Source organism: Cygnus olor, chromosome 1 (assembly GCF_009769625.2).
Source record: "Cygnus olor isolate bCygOlo1 chromosome 1, bCygOlo1.pri.v2, whole genome shotgun sequence".
Taxonomy (NCBI): domain Eukaryota; kingdom Metazoa; phylum Chordata; class Aves; order Anseriformes; family Anatidae; genus Cygnus; species Cygnus olor.
The window spans coordinates 155,430,119-155,446,301 of NC_049169.1; the positions used below are offsets into that span (position 1 = coordinate 155,430,119).

Sequence of the window (16,183 nt, forward strand, 5' to 3'; positions counted from 1 at the left end):
TGACACAGTTTTTTAATAATATAACTATATGTGTGAGGCCAGTAATATAAAACCAACCTTGATTTTCATATTTTCTAACATGTCACAGAGAAAAGAGACTTTGTCAGCTACCCAGAGATAAATGGAGGTAGTATTTTAAAAAGGTCAAATAAAATTGCTCTAAAAACTGTGTGATAAATCAAAATTAATTTCCAGTCTGAGAATACAGTATGCAAAAATGTCATCATATTATTAACATTCCAGCCAGCTACATGCATTCGGTGTCATATTTGTCTAGTAAGAAAAAATCAAAGACCAGTGTTTCTCACATTTCTTAACACTACTAGCTCCACAGAATTATGGGAAATAGAACTGAATTTTGTTCTTATTTCTAGCTCCCCACAAATGTTCAGTACAGTATCCAGATCCTCATTACAAATATTCCGTCCAGCTGGAGACAAAACAGAACAGTATAGGGAATCTGGCTCAGAGGATGTTCATTAGAGCCAAACAGAACCTATGTTAACATTCAGCTTTACTAATTCAAATTTCCATTTTTTTTTTTTTAAGAAATCTGTTAAAAGTGGCTGAATATGATAAATAAATATGAGATGAAAGAGAAATTCAGAATGGCTTCAGACATATTTTTCACATCAAAATCACTTTTGCAAATGGTGAGCCAGTTGTCAGTCATATGTTTTCTATTTCACTATTTTATTGTATTTTCTGATTTCCTGGTGAAGAAGGTATGGTCTAAACCCAACACTACAGGCAAGGCTCAGATAACCCATTTACTTCCTATCTTTCATTCTGAAAAGACAGTGGTATGAAATATTCATTTATTATTATTTATTTCACTACTGACTATTGTCTGCTTCTCAAATTCACAGTAAAGATAAGATATCAAAGCCAATGTTTTGCACATTTTCTAACTTTTCAATGCAAAATATTCCTGAAAACTGTATCTCTCTATCTATTCATGAAACAGCACAGATATCAGTAAATATTATATGGAAGATTATTCTTCAGTCTGGATTTATTTATGTGAAAGACAGCAAGCTGCGTGTAACAGAGACTTCTGCATTTAGTAATAAAGAGAATAAAGACTTCATGCTCCTAGCCAACCCCAATGACTTGGAATCAGTTCTTGAATGTTAACAGCTGATATCCATTTGTGATCATTTTGCTGCTGAGGCTCCTGATTGCCTATGGATGGAATAATGCTGCTTGCAAAGTAAGATGCCAGTTTTCCAGGACGCAGCTGCCAGTCAGCTCTGGGTAAAGGTGGGGACAATATATTGCACTGCCAAGGCTGTCTCATCTGCATGAAAAGCATTGTTTTTTGAGAGAGTGACACATCAGTGCCAAGTGCCCAATCCAAATGAGAGACATGAATGAGAGGATGACACGGTGGTTTCAAGCACTTGACTCCACCAGAGAAAGGTTGAATTGCTGTAGGTATTCAGGGCAGCCCATTAAAAACACAGGTGTACAGCATATGCAGCAAAGAGTACAATCTACCAGTGCTCATACAACACATATTTATGGGAAAAAACTGTCTCAAGTACAGATAAAGTAGGGTATCAGAGCCCAAGATTCACATATATATAAAAGTTGTCTTGAGAAAACCAAGCATATATTGTGACTGATTATGAGATATTAAGTAGTACTTCACAAAAAGCAATTTAAATAGGCACATTACTCACACTTTAGTCATCTCACTAGTTCCTGTTGGTCACAATTTTTTGTGCCAACCAAAGTTATGTATCCTTTTATATACTTACATAAGTTTTTACATAACTCTTTAAAGTACTGTTTTAGAAACCTTTCTAACGATATAAATTAAGTTGTACAGACACAAACTGTATTCCCAGCATACTTAACACTCGTGATTATGTGATGCTTTTAATGTAAGTGCTACAGTGACCTCTGCTAATTGCAGAATATTAACCATAAACACCCCAAAAGTCAGAAGGAAAAGGATGAATAAAATCTAAGAGCTTCTCAGTGTAAGCAAGTGCAGTATAGTACTGAGTAAAAATGTTTCTTGAACTTGATCTCCATTTCATGCCTTTCCTGAAGCAGTTGATATAACATTGGAATGTGTAACTTATATCTGTACTGCTGATTGGAATTAACAGTACTCCTAGTCAATGAGCCATCTAAACTTGGTTAGATTTAAGTCAACAAATCCTCTCAAAACAAAATAACAAACAAACAACAACAGCAACAACAACAACAAAAAAAAAACCCACAAAACTCCTCAACTATTAATTATTGCTTGAGTTATGTGGGATGCGGGGGAGGAGCAAGGAGGATGTGAGATATAGACCAAGATAAAAACAGAAAATATATTACTCCAGAAGTTTTATGGCTAGAAACATAATAGTACCCCATGTAATGACCTTAATTAGTATATCTGAGGAAATATTGTACATTGTACAGGTTATGAGATTCAAGATGTTTTTCTAACACTGATCTATTTCTATTTCTGTCAGTATCTTAATTATTCAATAGTATTTGCATATGTGAATTTAAGAAACAATTATTTACCATTGACTTATTCTCAGACTGTGTATTTTAATAGGAAAATTCTATGCCTGACTAGCTAGCCATATCTTTGTATCCTTTACTGAAAACCAAAAATTCTCAGCTGGTGACCAGCTAACAGCAAGTTCCTCGTATAAATACTGAGAATAATTAATTTAAAATTTACAAAACTGAGTATTTCAAAGGATTTTCAGAAATACAATTACGAGTAAAGTAAGATTAGTCTACTTTTACTCAAACTTATTTGATGATCTATTTGTTTGTTTGTGGTTTTTCAGTCAACACTGCCAATAAATCAGAAAATTTAAATACATTAAGACTGTGCAGTTGTTGCCTTTAAACCAGCTAATTTCCACAGAAAATCATTGTCTTGGTTTGTTCTCCTCTCAGAAATCATTCCCACGATTGCTAACTAATAAATACTGATTAAAATGTCATTAACAATTGTATTTAAGTTACTTAATTAAGGAGTACTAAATATAAGATTTCATGATTAAAATTCTATCAACCTTTAACTTAATAGTTACAAAATCCTCTAGATTTTTCCCCTTCTAGTACTGTGCACTTAACCAAGAAATCTGAAGGAAGAAAATACACGAAGAGTTATTCTCTCCTCTGCAGTTGGTGAAGAAACACAGCAATGTCCTGAGGTCAATTTGCATGACAGAAGATTGGAACTGCTTTCTGAAAATGCTTATCTTTTTTCATTGTATATTGAAAAAACTTTTGGCAAAGACACTCCAAACTTGCATATGTAGGTTAACCTAAATTTAAGATCATCTGGAATTCTGTTCAGGAAGGTAATGGTTTTTTGCATAATGAACTGGACTAGCTGAGCTAACCCAAGGTGTCTCCCTGTTCAAAGATAGTTCAGAACTGTAGATCTGAATAAACCTCTATAAAAATAAATAAGTCAGAAAAGGTTAGCTTTCATCTAAAATTCTTAACTTTTTAGTTCAGTAAGCCTTTTGAGATGTTTTTTCTCCTTATGAGAAATCTTTCCTAAAGTTTCAGTGACGTGCATAAGAGAAACAGGAGTATATATAGTTTTTCCTTTTATGGAAATATAGAGGTGAGATCTTTCTTTTTGAGGAATTAATCTCTAGCTCAGAAAGTAGCTCTTGACACAAGTATGCACAATTTTTGACACATTTTAAAGTTTTAGTCTCATGAGTACATAGTTGAAACTCACTATATAGTATAAGTCTCATTTTCCAGTGTACATACGATATAGACGATATATAGTATCTGACTCATTTTACGTACTCTTAGGATTACTACACCATGAAGTAGAGCAATTGATAAAGGATACAGAAAGGAGATCACACGTTCAAATAGTTCATTCTCTTTTCACATTAGGGTCAGGCTAATCTAGGCTACTTGTTCCAACTGAAGCTCCCCTTTAAATATAGTGAAAAGAGAACTCTAATTATACAGCCTACCATTCCCACAGCTTTCTGAGGTAGAAGAGATTTCTGTCACAGTAAATCAGTTTATGCCTTTCTGATTACACCAGGATACAATTTATGGAGCAATCTGAAGTCAATTCTCTCATTAGCTAAGCCCCATGCTTTGAGATGAGACCTATTAAAATGCTCAGGCACATCCTGCAAATGGCTGTGTGCATTTACTGATGCAGTAACTCCTTTGCCTGGTCCATTTCATGCTCTGTAACAAAAAGGAAAACCCACCGATCTATCAACTCTTAAGTAAAACAAGACAAAACAGCAATCACAACCAAACAATAGATAAACAAACCAAGCTAATGAAAATTATTTTCCCAAAGTGAAAAAACAAATAAACAAAAAAACCCAGTCCATTTCCCAAAATTAATAATACTCCAAAGCAAATCTATCTGGCTAGATGGAAAATACTATATTTGGACTACAAAATACCAAGGTACAACTGTATTGATACTGAAGTAACAAATTTATCTGCTTTTTTTTTTTTTTAATTTTATATATATATATATATATATATATTAGTAGGGATAATTGTTTTAAGTTATCTGATACTGGGGAAAAAATAAAATACTTTTACAATAGCTCAGATTTGTTCTCTTGAAATTACACCTGTTTTCAGATTCTGTGTTAGAAAACCCTATCATATGAATATTGACAGAAGCAGCTCTTGAGTGCCTTGCAGCTGTTACCTGCCAGTGTCTGTTTCTGACCACTTCACTCACAGTAAAGAGATAAAGAACTGAGATTTTTTTCCCGTTATTGTTCTCAGACCATCATTTCATCTGAGGCAGCTGCTCAAAAATCCTCACATTTTCCTCATGCCAAAAAATGCCACTATACTTTTGACAGCAATCATAGCAAAATTGGTTGTATTGGGATATGGGTTCCTATCTTGGAAAAACAATGTCAATAATATTAATGTTGACAGAAATCCAAATTGGCAGCTTGAAATTTCTATAACCGTGCATTATTTGTCTCAGAAAATACAAACCAACAACTGTAAGATTCTTGCATATTACTTTTGTAGTTATTTTGTAACATCACTAATTTAAGGGCACTTTTCCCTAACAATTGTTAAGAAAATCAATTTGCAATTCTGTTATAAGTGTGCATAGCAGCTGAACTCTAAAAAACATAAGACTCCCTTTCCTCTTTTGTCACATCACCTGTTATTTAATTCACAAGGTCTCCTTGTTCTAGTAATGAATACTCTACATACATCTGGAGCAACAGATTAAAGAGGACATTTTCCATTTCAGTTCAACAGCACTCCCACTTTTAATAGTCTGACTTCAGGAAAATGAATTATGAAACAACACATTTTATGTATATCTTAAGGAAATTAAGGTTGATTCTGTCTTACTTTATTCTTTATCCATCATCTGTAAAATTAGCTTATGATCACTGAGAGATTGTGTGCCTGTTATTCAAGAAGAAACTATTACTGTTATTTTATTTTATTTTATTTCATTTTATTTTAATTTTTTTCTACAAGTGAGAGTGAAAATTTATATAGACAAAAAGTAACTCTGGGCTCTAAGAAATGTATCTTCACTATTCCTGATTTCTGTAATGCCATACAACACAGATGGCTTTGTTCTATTCCAAATATAATTATTCTTGTCATGCTTACACAAGTTTAAAAACAGTATGTCTTTAAAGACTGAATTTACCTTGTGATGCTTGTAAGGGTGAGTTAACACTGAGAGTCAGCACCTTTTCATTTCTAAGAAGTCAGCTTTTTTTTTTTTTTTTCTTTTTCCTGTCTGTTTTAATTTCAAATTATATTTCTCATTTCTACTTTATCCAGAGTGCCCTAGACTCCTAACCATGGTAAATAAATGCTAGCTTAATGAGTCCTTTAAAAATATGAAATATAAATTCATAAAAAAATAAATATTACAAGTAAAATGTATGGATGTATTTTCTGCAGTTGTGTGAGAAGGAAAAAAAAAGACGGTAAGACTTCTATTAAAAAAGTTGACAAGAATGCCTTAAGTAATTCCCATCTTTGGGTGTAAAGAAAGTTTCACTAAGTTGCTGGGCTGTCCACATCATCAGGCAGTTTTACCTTGGACTAGTTACATTCTGGTCCACGTATTGAACAGACAGTAGTGGTTCGGTTCCCTCTTTTTCCTCTCCTTCACTGGAGAAGGACTATCAGCTATTTAGTATGATTCATCTTACACAAGACATGAATTCCTAGAGGTGCCTATTTTCTCAGCAGCTTCTAAACCCTCTTAATCTTCTCTGCACTATTAGCCTTTAACTTTTCTTGGTAATAAACACATTTCTGTGTGTTTTCATTTGCCAGAATTTCTGTTCTTCTCATGCCTGTCCATTTGCCACTGTCATGTTAATTATAGCATTACGTTTGAGTATTTTAGAACATTTAGGAAACATTTTACTTCTGAAGCTTTTTGGCTGATGCTGCAAATACATGTTGATAAAAGCATAATAGTGAAAGCTCCATTAGAAGACATTTGTTTATTCTCACTTCTTTAAAGGGTATCATCCTGACAGCATAGCAGACTTGAGTTCTTAATCATTGATAAAAAATGAGCAAGGACATGTGATTCCAAGCAGTGCTTCATCTTTGATCTAAAATAGACAAAACTAAACCTATCAAATCTAAAACTGGTTCAGAAACCTAAAGTAATTCTCTGTACTTGTTGACTGAATGTTTTCGTCTCTATTAAGATTGTCTTAAAGATACTGGACCAAAAAATGCTTTCTGCCATCTATGTACATACCAACATTTCACATAAAGCAACAAATAACCATCAGATGGTAACAGCACACAGTCATGAGCTTAAATGGAAAAATTTGTGTGCTACTGCCTGCAGTTAAATTGTGTGCATATATGTAAAAACTATTCCTCTCTTTCTATTTACATAATGAAATATATTTGAACCTAAACATATGTAAGTGGATTTCAACCATTATCAATTTATTAATTGGAAAGGAAGAGAGTCCAATTCACTGCTCATAGAACATGGTGAGTTCTTCCACTACTTTAGTTTCCAACATGGCACTCTGCGCATCTGTGTGTACCTGCCTAAAGAGAGGACAAGAGATTCAAGTGTTGAAATGAATCATGACTTGATTAAGCAGTAAATTCATTCACTTTATGGAGATTTAATCTTTCCTTGATAGATATTTACTCTTCCTTCTAAGGAGCAACACACATTTACCAAGAAAAGAAATTTGATCATGAAAAAAGAAACTAATTCAATATATTTTAACATATTTATTTCTTCTACCAAATGACAGTCTGTTCTGTGTCATACCTTAGCCAACAGTAAAAATACCTTAGTATTTTGCACACCCCACTGCATAGGTCCTACCTCACTACATCAGCACTATTAATGCAATATATCTGTCAAGGCTTATTAAAATTCTTTTTGATGTGTATCTTGGCTCATAAACCTCCACACTGTACTGGTATTGCTTAAGGGAATGTCCTTGTAGCACTGACTCTCTGCAGATGGGATGATAAAAGGGAAATATTCAAAACTTTAAAAAGTTTAGTCTCTAGCAGAGCTTCATTTTCTGACAACATTTCTTTTGAATTGTGTTTTATGTTGTTGCTCTATAGCTGTTGTTCAAAAAAATGTTCACAGGTTGTTTTAACTCATAGAGTAAAAACTCTTACAAATAAATAATAGAGGGATGAAAAGTGAATGATGGATATCAATACATTTTCATGTATTTATCCTTTTCATTGCTTTTTATACACGTTGTGCCTGTACCAGTCTGTAGGTAGCTAACAAACCCTGCTAGCCAATTCACTCACTCAGAGTGAGCAAGAATTTATGAAGTCAGCTGAAGCAGTGGATTTTTTTCACCTTTTTCTTCATGTATATAATCTTTTCTGCTCTTCTATTTGTAATGAATTACTACAGGGTACAGGAATTGTTCTTAGGAACTGCAGAGACTGTGCTCCACAGTTTGCAATGTCTCTCTTGGCAGATGATGGAATATGCTTCAGGAAAGTATTAAACTTCTATATAGTTTTTCAACAAAATTGCATGGGATGATTTTATATTAATTTAACTGCATACACTGATAGTCTATAAGCATTTTATGTTTGTTAACCATTAGTGCTGTACTTATGCCTTTAAATGGTCATTTTTTGACTCTAAATCTCTGCTATTCCACACAAATTTTCTCAGCAGTAAGTTTCCTATGTTATGTTCCTCAGGCTCTCTGTAAAGACCTTTGCTTTAATAAACTTTGCTTAGTATCTGATTTTATACAGATCTGAACAATCAGACCCTAATCAAGTTGAGATTGAAGTCAATGGCTGTGGATTTTTTTATTTTTATTTTTTTCTGATTCAGGAGGAGAAGTGGGAGGAGGAAAAGGGAGACAGAGACTGAATCTTAAATAATCAGCCTTAATGTACAAAAACATGCAGCGTACAGACATGTACATTCACACTGCTTCAGTACTAAGCTAAGTCTGGAAAATAATTCAGAAACATTTTTGAGGAATCAGGCTGAAAATGATATGGACATAGGATGCTCTCTTGGAGGTTAGAGAAAAAAAAAAGTTGGGCTGTTTTTGGTTAAATATTTATATTACCCCCCCCCCCCCCCTTTTTTTTTTAATACAATTAGTAATTTTTATTGTTTTTGACACTATTTTTTTTTTTAATTCTTGTAACTATACATGTAAGACTGTAAAATAAAACTGAAGCAAGAGTAAATGGATAGTAGTAGAAACTGTCAGCCAGCTTCTGTTTTAGCTTTTACACACAACATAAATCAATCTGAAAACATTCTTCACTCAAACTTTTAATTCTGATCTAAGTGAAAACCTGATATTCTGTCTTACTTTTAAATGCTTATTGCTAGACACAATGAAATTTGTAACAACAAGAATGTTGTATTATATTAAGATATTCTCTTAACCTTATACATTTGGGCAGGAAACATCTTAAGGGGTCTCAAAAGAATTTCAGTTTTGAGGATCAGTGTGGAAGTTTTGGAGAGTAGTTTGTCCTGTGATCTGTTTGTTTTATGTTTTTCTTTAAAAGCAGATGTGAACTGTTCCTTAAAAAACAGATGTGAGATGATGAAAGACACATAGGTGCTTGTCTTTCCTACTAAACTAGATCTTACACACAATGGATGGGCTGCTAGGAGTTTTCTGAAAATCCTTTTGTTTTGTCTTCCCACACTCTGTGTGGTGGTAGGTTACTCCCTTGAAGTTTACATTAAGATCTCCACAACTAAAGACAGCAGTGAGCCTTGGATTTCTTCTATCTTGGATATCAAACGAGCCACCAAAGAAAAACTAGTTACACTAGCCACCAAAGAAAACATCAGTTCAAATTCAAATCAGACTTGCTCCAACCTAATTGCCTTCAGTGTTGCATCAACACTGAAGATCATAGAGCTAAAAGAAAACTGCACTTGAGTTGCAAAACTTCCTTAATTGTTTCCATGGCTCCTAGGTGTGAGCTGTCTTGAGTTCGTACATCTTAGATGCCACAGATCAAAGTTGGTCAGTTATTGCATTCCCCAGACAAAGACCAAGTACTCAGATCCATATGCATTCACTTATTTTGAGTCATGTCTGAAAAATGGGGTTCATCACAGCTATTACAATGTGCCATAACATCACACTGATTGGCAGTACAGTTGAGCCAGCAAATTACTGCAGAGAAGAATACAGCCTGAAATTTCTCTCTTTCTTGTACTTTAATACTGAAGGTGTGTTTGTGAAATTCAGATCTATGTTTTTTGTGGCTTAGGCTTTCTTCTACAAACTGAATGCATAAAACTTCAATCTGAACTAGAATCATAGAATCATTAAGGTTGGAAAAAAACTCCAAGATCATCTGGTCCAACGATCCCTCTACCAACAATATCACCCACTAAACCATGTCCCTAAGCAACAGGTCCAACCTTTCCTTGAACATCCCCAGGGACAGTGGTGCCACCACTTCCCTGGGCAACCCGTTCCAATGTCTGACTGCTCTTTCTGAGAAGAAATGTCTCCTAATTTCCAACCTAAACCTCCCCAGCACAACTTGAGGCCATTCCCTCTTGTCCCATCACTAATTACCTGGGAGATAAGGCCAACCCCCTGCTCCCCACAACTTCCTTTCAGGTAGTTGGAGAGAGCAGTAAGGTCTCCCCTGATCCTCCTCTTCTCCAGACTAAACTACCCCAGTTTCCTCAGACGCTCCTTACAGGACTTGTGTTCCAGGCCCTTCACCAGCTTTGTAGCCCTTCTCTGGACATGCTCCAGGGCCTCCATGTCTTTCTTGTACTGAGGGGCCCAAAACAAAACACAGTACTCAAGGTGTAGCCTCACCAGAGCTGAGTACAGGGGAACGATCACCTCCCTGGTCCTGCTGACTACACTATTCTTGATACAAGCCAGGGTGCCATTGGCCTTCTTGGCCACCTGGGCACACTCATGTTCAGGCGAGCACTGACCAACACAATGCTCACCTCTGCACAGCTTTCCAGCCACTCTCCCCTAAGCCTGTAGTGTTGCATGGTGGTGTTGTGACCAAAGTGCAGGACCCAGCACTTAGCCATGATGAAACTCATCCCATTGGCCTCTGCCCCTCAATCCAACCTGTCCAGGTCCCTCTGCAGGGCCTTCCTACCCTCTGGCAGATTGACACTTCCCTCCAGCTTGTTGTCATCTGCAAACTTACTGAGGGTGCACTTAATTCCCTCATCCAAATTATCAATAAAGACATTAAAGAGAATGGGCCCCAACACCGACCCCTGGGGGACACCACTCATGACTGGTCACCAGCTGGATTTCGCTTCATTCACCACCACTCTCTGGGCCTGGCTGTCCAGACAGATTTTAACGCAGCAAAGAGTGTACCTGTGTAAGCCATGGGCTGCCAGCTTCTCCAGGAGAATACTGTGAGTGACCATGTCAAAGGCTTTGCTGAAGTCTGGGTAAACTGTGTCAACAGGCTTTCCCTTGTCCACCAGGTGGGTTACCTGGTCATAGAAGGAGATGAGTCTGGTCAAGCAGGACTTTCTTTTCATGAACCTATGCTAGCTGGGCCTGATCCCCCATTTTTCCCACATATGCTGTGTGATTGCATTCAAGACGACCTGTTCCATCACCTTTCCTGGAAATGAAGCCGGGCTGACAGGCTTGTTCCCTGGGTCCTCCTTACGACCCTTCTTCACGTTAGTAAGTCTCCAGTCTTCCAGGACCTTTCTGGATAACCATGACCACTGATAGATGATGAAAAGCGTCTCAGCAATCCCATCCACCAACTCCCTCAGCACCCTTGGGTGGATGCCATGGATTTGTTACAGTCCAGGTGGAGCAGAAAGTATCTGTTTCCACCTGAAGCTAGATTAGTGTCTTCTTCTGTGGAGATAACTGCCAACACTTTGGCATAACAACCCAGCATGCAGAGAACAGGAAATGAGAATTATGTATACTCGGCCTGGCTAGCTTTGTCAGCTTGCCAGATACTGCCTTAAACACTTGGTTTGGGGTCCATGGATAACACTAACATATGGAAACAAATGAAATAACCATGGGACAAAAAGTATCAAAGGCAAGTATAGATGAAATTTTGTTGCTTGGTGATAATGAACATCATGTAAATGAGGATGAAGCTTCAAGTTTGTATATGCTTCCTGAATAAGTCCATTTCCTGTAAAATTTATAACCCTTCTGAAATCAAAGACCAAAAGTCAAATTTGCACAGTACTAGGACAGACCTGAACATCAGGGTGTCTTGGGCAATTTTAAAAACAAAGCCATTTTCAAGAAAGGGGAAGTTGTTCATAGGCTAAAACTGTGCTGAGGTTTTGGGAAACAGCAAACCTTATATGCCAGCTGCCAAATGTTGGCATACCCTTACGAAAAACAGGTAGTGTATTGTCCTGTAATAAAATTCTCTCTGTATATACTTAGTTGTTCTCAGCTATACATCTCTCTTACCAGTATATGATGCAGAGCAGAGCAGAAACAGTCCTCTCAACTTTATTCAAAGCTCTACCACCATTCTGTCTGGTACATTTATTACTCAAGGAATGAACCTGGAGTCTTTCAAAAGAGAAAAAAGAAAAAAAAAGGAAAAAGAAACTTCTTATCAAAGCAAAGTAAAGTAGAAGCAGACAATGGGGAATAGGGATAAGTTTAAAATTTTATAAATGACCAGAATTCTTACACTGAAATGCTTCATTTTGTATTCTGTTATTCATATCAGCTTTCTTTTTCTGGGAGAGATATTTTGAGATGCAAGACCTAAGCTGACAATAAAGCCAACTTTCACTGACCTCTGAATAACTGAAAATTGAACTTAGATCCACCTAGTTGATTTCAGACTTCTTATTTTAAAGTCCTAAAGAAATTTACCTTTTTCAATTTGTTGCTGATGACTTTCTTGACTAACATGCTTAAACAGATACACATTTAAAGTCCAATTAGTATTCCTGATGAGTTCTAGACAAATCATATATTTCCTTGACTAATGCTTTCTGTAGAAAGCTGAAGGTAGAAGAAGCTATTAGTTTTCTGGCATTGGTCTTATATGAGAAACAAAATGATTTGCTTTTATCGGTCATGAAAGAAAGCAGTGCTTCCATAGGATGCTTTCAAAACAGGATGAAGACAATCTGTAAAAATAGTCATTCTATAATGTCAGAATACCGCAAAATGATACAGATCTTCTTGCATTGCTTAACCTTCAAACTTTTTAATATCCTTACTCTTCCCATTTGATTCTTTTGAATTTTCTTTTACTCACCTGTGCTAAAACACAGAAAACTTAAAACCTGCTGTAAGATTAATTACAGAGAGGGTCTGAGTCTATCAGGGTCAGCAAGCTCTTAGGTGTGCTTTGCTTCTTCATCATTATTTTTATCACGATGTGGCTATGTATAATGACATGCATTAGGTTCTATCCTTTGTTTTAGGAATTCCTCTGAAAAAGTTCTACATATCATCTTAGCTTCTGCAGGTACCATATCAACATATTTTGCAGGTGGGAAACACAATTGCTTTGAATAATTTGAAGGGTTGTGTATAAAATATGGTTCTTGGCAATCCTAGAGAAAACCTAAAGAAATAAAACTCCTAAAAAAAATAAAATAATAATAATGTGAATAATTATTTTTATAATGTGTCATTATAGTGTTTAATGACATTGTTAAACTAAAATACTTTCATTTTGGTTCTGAATATATAGGCAGAATTTTCATGTAGAGCTGAATTTTACGTGTCACAGACATCTAAAAAAATGCACAAACCAAGAAAAAGCCCCGTAATCAGTGTATCAGAAGATCTTTGTTTATGAATGATATGGATCCAACTAGAAGACTACTAGGGCTACAGCAAATTTTGAGATATGAAACGGTATGTGTTGAATAATAAGCCAGGTTGGTAGACCTTTTTAGATGATATTGAGTAAGACTGAATGTCTGGCTGAGCAGTATGACTCAGTTGAACTCAGGCCATTGATTATATCTGACAATTCTAACAGAGGTGACATACATACACCACTTTTGCAGATATCCTACGTCCATTTTGCTTTTGTTGGAGTCACTGTTTCATTATAAGCCTTTCCTCCTCAGCTACTCTTCTGGATTATCTGATGCTCCAGTGCACATAAGGTGGAAAATAGATCACTACAGTAAGTCTGAGACATCTGGAAGCATCTAATTTATGATGGTTTATTTTCCCATGAAATGTCTGCAAATGAACTAAATTAGTTTGTTTCCTTTTCTCTTTCCATGAAAGGAGGAGAGATTTCCTGCACAGCTGGAGAACCTAAAATCAAAAGATACTTCCCACAAAGCACTCCAGCACAGATGCCATTCACCCTTTTATGCCATAGAAGTCTCTGAGCCCTGAGAAACCTCTGTCTGGACAATCCCTTAAATCCCTGTCTGAAGAACACTATGTGACAGGAAGAGGAAAAAGAATGTGGTCTATTCATGGCATGATATGATCCCATTCTTGGAAAGATATATTAACTCAATATAGTTTAGTGAAAACTATAGTCGATTTTAGATCTCCTTTCCCTTTGTGACTTTAACAAGTCCAATATTTTTGGCTAATGAAGTTAAATATACAGGTCACATAGCTCTTTATCTGTCACATCCTGCAAATCATATTTTCTAGTATTAAAGTAGTATTTGTTTTGACTTTTAATTACCTGACTTATCAGCATGTTGTATTTTTTCCCCTCTCCCTGCAATAATTACATTTTGAATCAGTGTGACATTCAATATTGACCTTTATTTATAGCTCTCACAAATAGTAGAATGTTTATTTATAAACCATGAAAAGCAGAGTTTGTAAGAATATTGATTCAGTGTATTTAAAAGGCAGTGGCTTGGCATTCTGTGAGTAGAAGTAAACACAGGCAATTACTAGAGACTACTATTCACTACTAATCTTGGGCCTAACTTTGTAATCGTGTTACTAAATTTGCTTCACTTTGCCCATATGTATCACCAGGCTCCTAATGTGAAGTCTGATATCAATGTAATTTAATAAGATTCAGGGGAAGAATAGTTTTATTTGGTTTAAAAGAAGGCAGATGTATAGGCAATGCCAGGTAGTGAGAAAAGTATTGTAACAGGCATTTTTATTTTGTAATAAATGATAATTAATATTTAAATGCATTAACAAAATACGTTGTTAGTGGTCGGGTTGCAAATTTTAATGTTTATACTATCAAAATCACTAACCGCCCCTAACGGTGCTCCTGAGCTAAGCTTCACTTTATACTTTTATATACTTTATAAACACTACTTTGATTGCTGGTAGCGTGAGTTTGCAAGCATGAAAGGCAAAGTAAAACTAAGAATAACTCTTCTTGTCCTTATCCCAATATATACCAGGAGAAAAGTGGCCAAATTCAGAAAAAGCTTAGAGAAAAGAAAAAATAGAAAACAATAACTAAAACCCCAGATCTATGTAAACAGAAGTAATCTGTGTTGACTTGGTGTTCCTAGAGTGTCAGATTCAGTGTAAGAACCAAAGAAGATGTATCTGTCTGCCTGGGATTAAATTAGAGCTCCGAGCAGCAGTGGAGTAATGACAGCTATCTTACGCCTGAGATTTCAGGTAGGGTTGACTACTCATACTTCATTATTTTTTATTTTTTTTATTTTTTTTCCTACCAAACGCAAACATTCTCAATGTGAATTTACCTAGATTAAGAGGAGAAATTAGCACAGGACAGGCTTGAGAAGTCATGCTCAGGAAATACACATTTTTTTTTTCTTCATTTTTACATAGCTCTCAGTTAAAAGTATATGGAAAAAAATACTTACAGGAAAAAATATTCTTTGAGTGGAATGCTGTCCTGATGGGAAAACACTGTGTTAAGGAAACTGTGCTGCCTCTACCAACTAGTAGGATGTCTGGGGCAAATACACATCCACTTAGCGATTTAAACTGTCTTTTGATTTGCTTTTAGTTTCAGTCTTAACTATTTTCTGGGAACTTCTATTTTCTACATGTTGTGTTTGGTCCAGCATTATTCTTTATTTAATGAAAAATTTCTCCTGTACAACAAACTTTATACTGCTGGTAATTCAGTTATGAATACGTTTTGGAAAATTATTTTAGGAATCCTAAGCTCTTGCAAAATAATAAAGACCATCATTTTCCACCACTCATTGACAGTTCAAAGCCAGTACTATGATTATTGGGGATGTTTTGTTACGAGCCAGAGAGAATAACATCATTATTTACTTGTAAAGTATGCAGAGCTCAAACAGAGTAGAAGATGAACATGAAAATATACATATGCCTTTTCTGTCGCATTATTGGAAATCACAGCTGGCAGAAACTTCAGAAATATTTTCATTAGTTTCTTCAGTATAACATTAAATACCAAATCACAGCTGGTAAGGAAGTTTGCAGTGTTTTTATTTGTTTGTTTCTCCCCCAAGAAAAAGTTGAGAAAATCAAAATACATTTAGAAACATTGTCATTTGAATATAGTATATTTTTATAAGGAAAAAAATAGAAGTAAAAAGCACAGTTTTCTCCACCAAAGCAGAACAACCTATTCTACAAGTTTTTAGGATATGCCAAAATGGTAGAAAAATGGGTGATGGAAAACATTTGCCAGTTATTTCTGAGCCTGTAGGTTGGAAAGCCTATAAATATCTGCTAGCTATAGCTTAAGAAAGTATAGTAGGGGAGAAGCTCTGCTCCTGTACTGACCT

The 16,183-nt window shown here is 35.6% G+C and overlaps 1 protein-coding gene across 1 annotated transcript in view; it reads right to left on the reverse strand.

The window, feature by feature from the left end:
• The window catches only part of GPC6 (glypican 6), an 810,618-nt gene that overhangs the window by 344,958 nt on the left and 449,477 nt on the right, over positions 1–16,183 (reverse strand). The gene's annotated exons all lie outside the window — the stretch shown is intronic.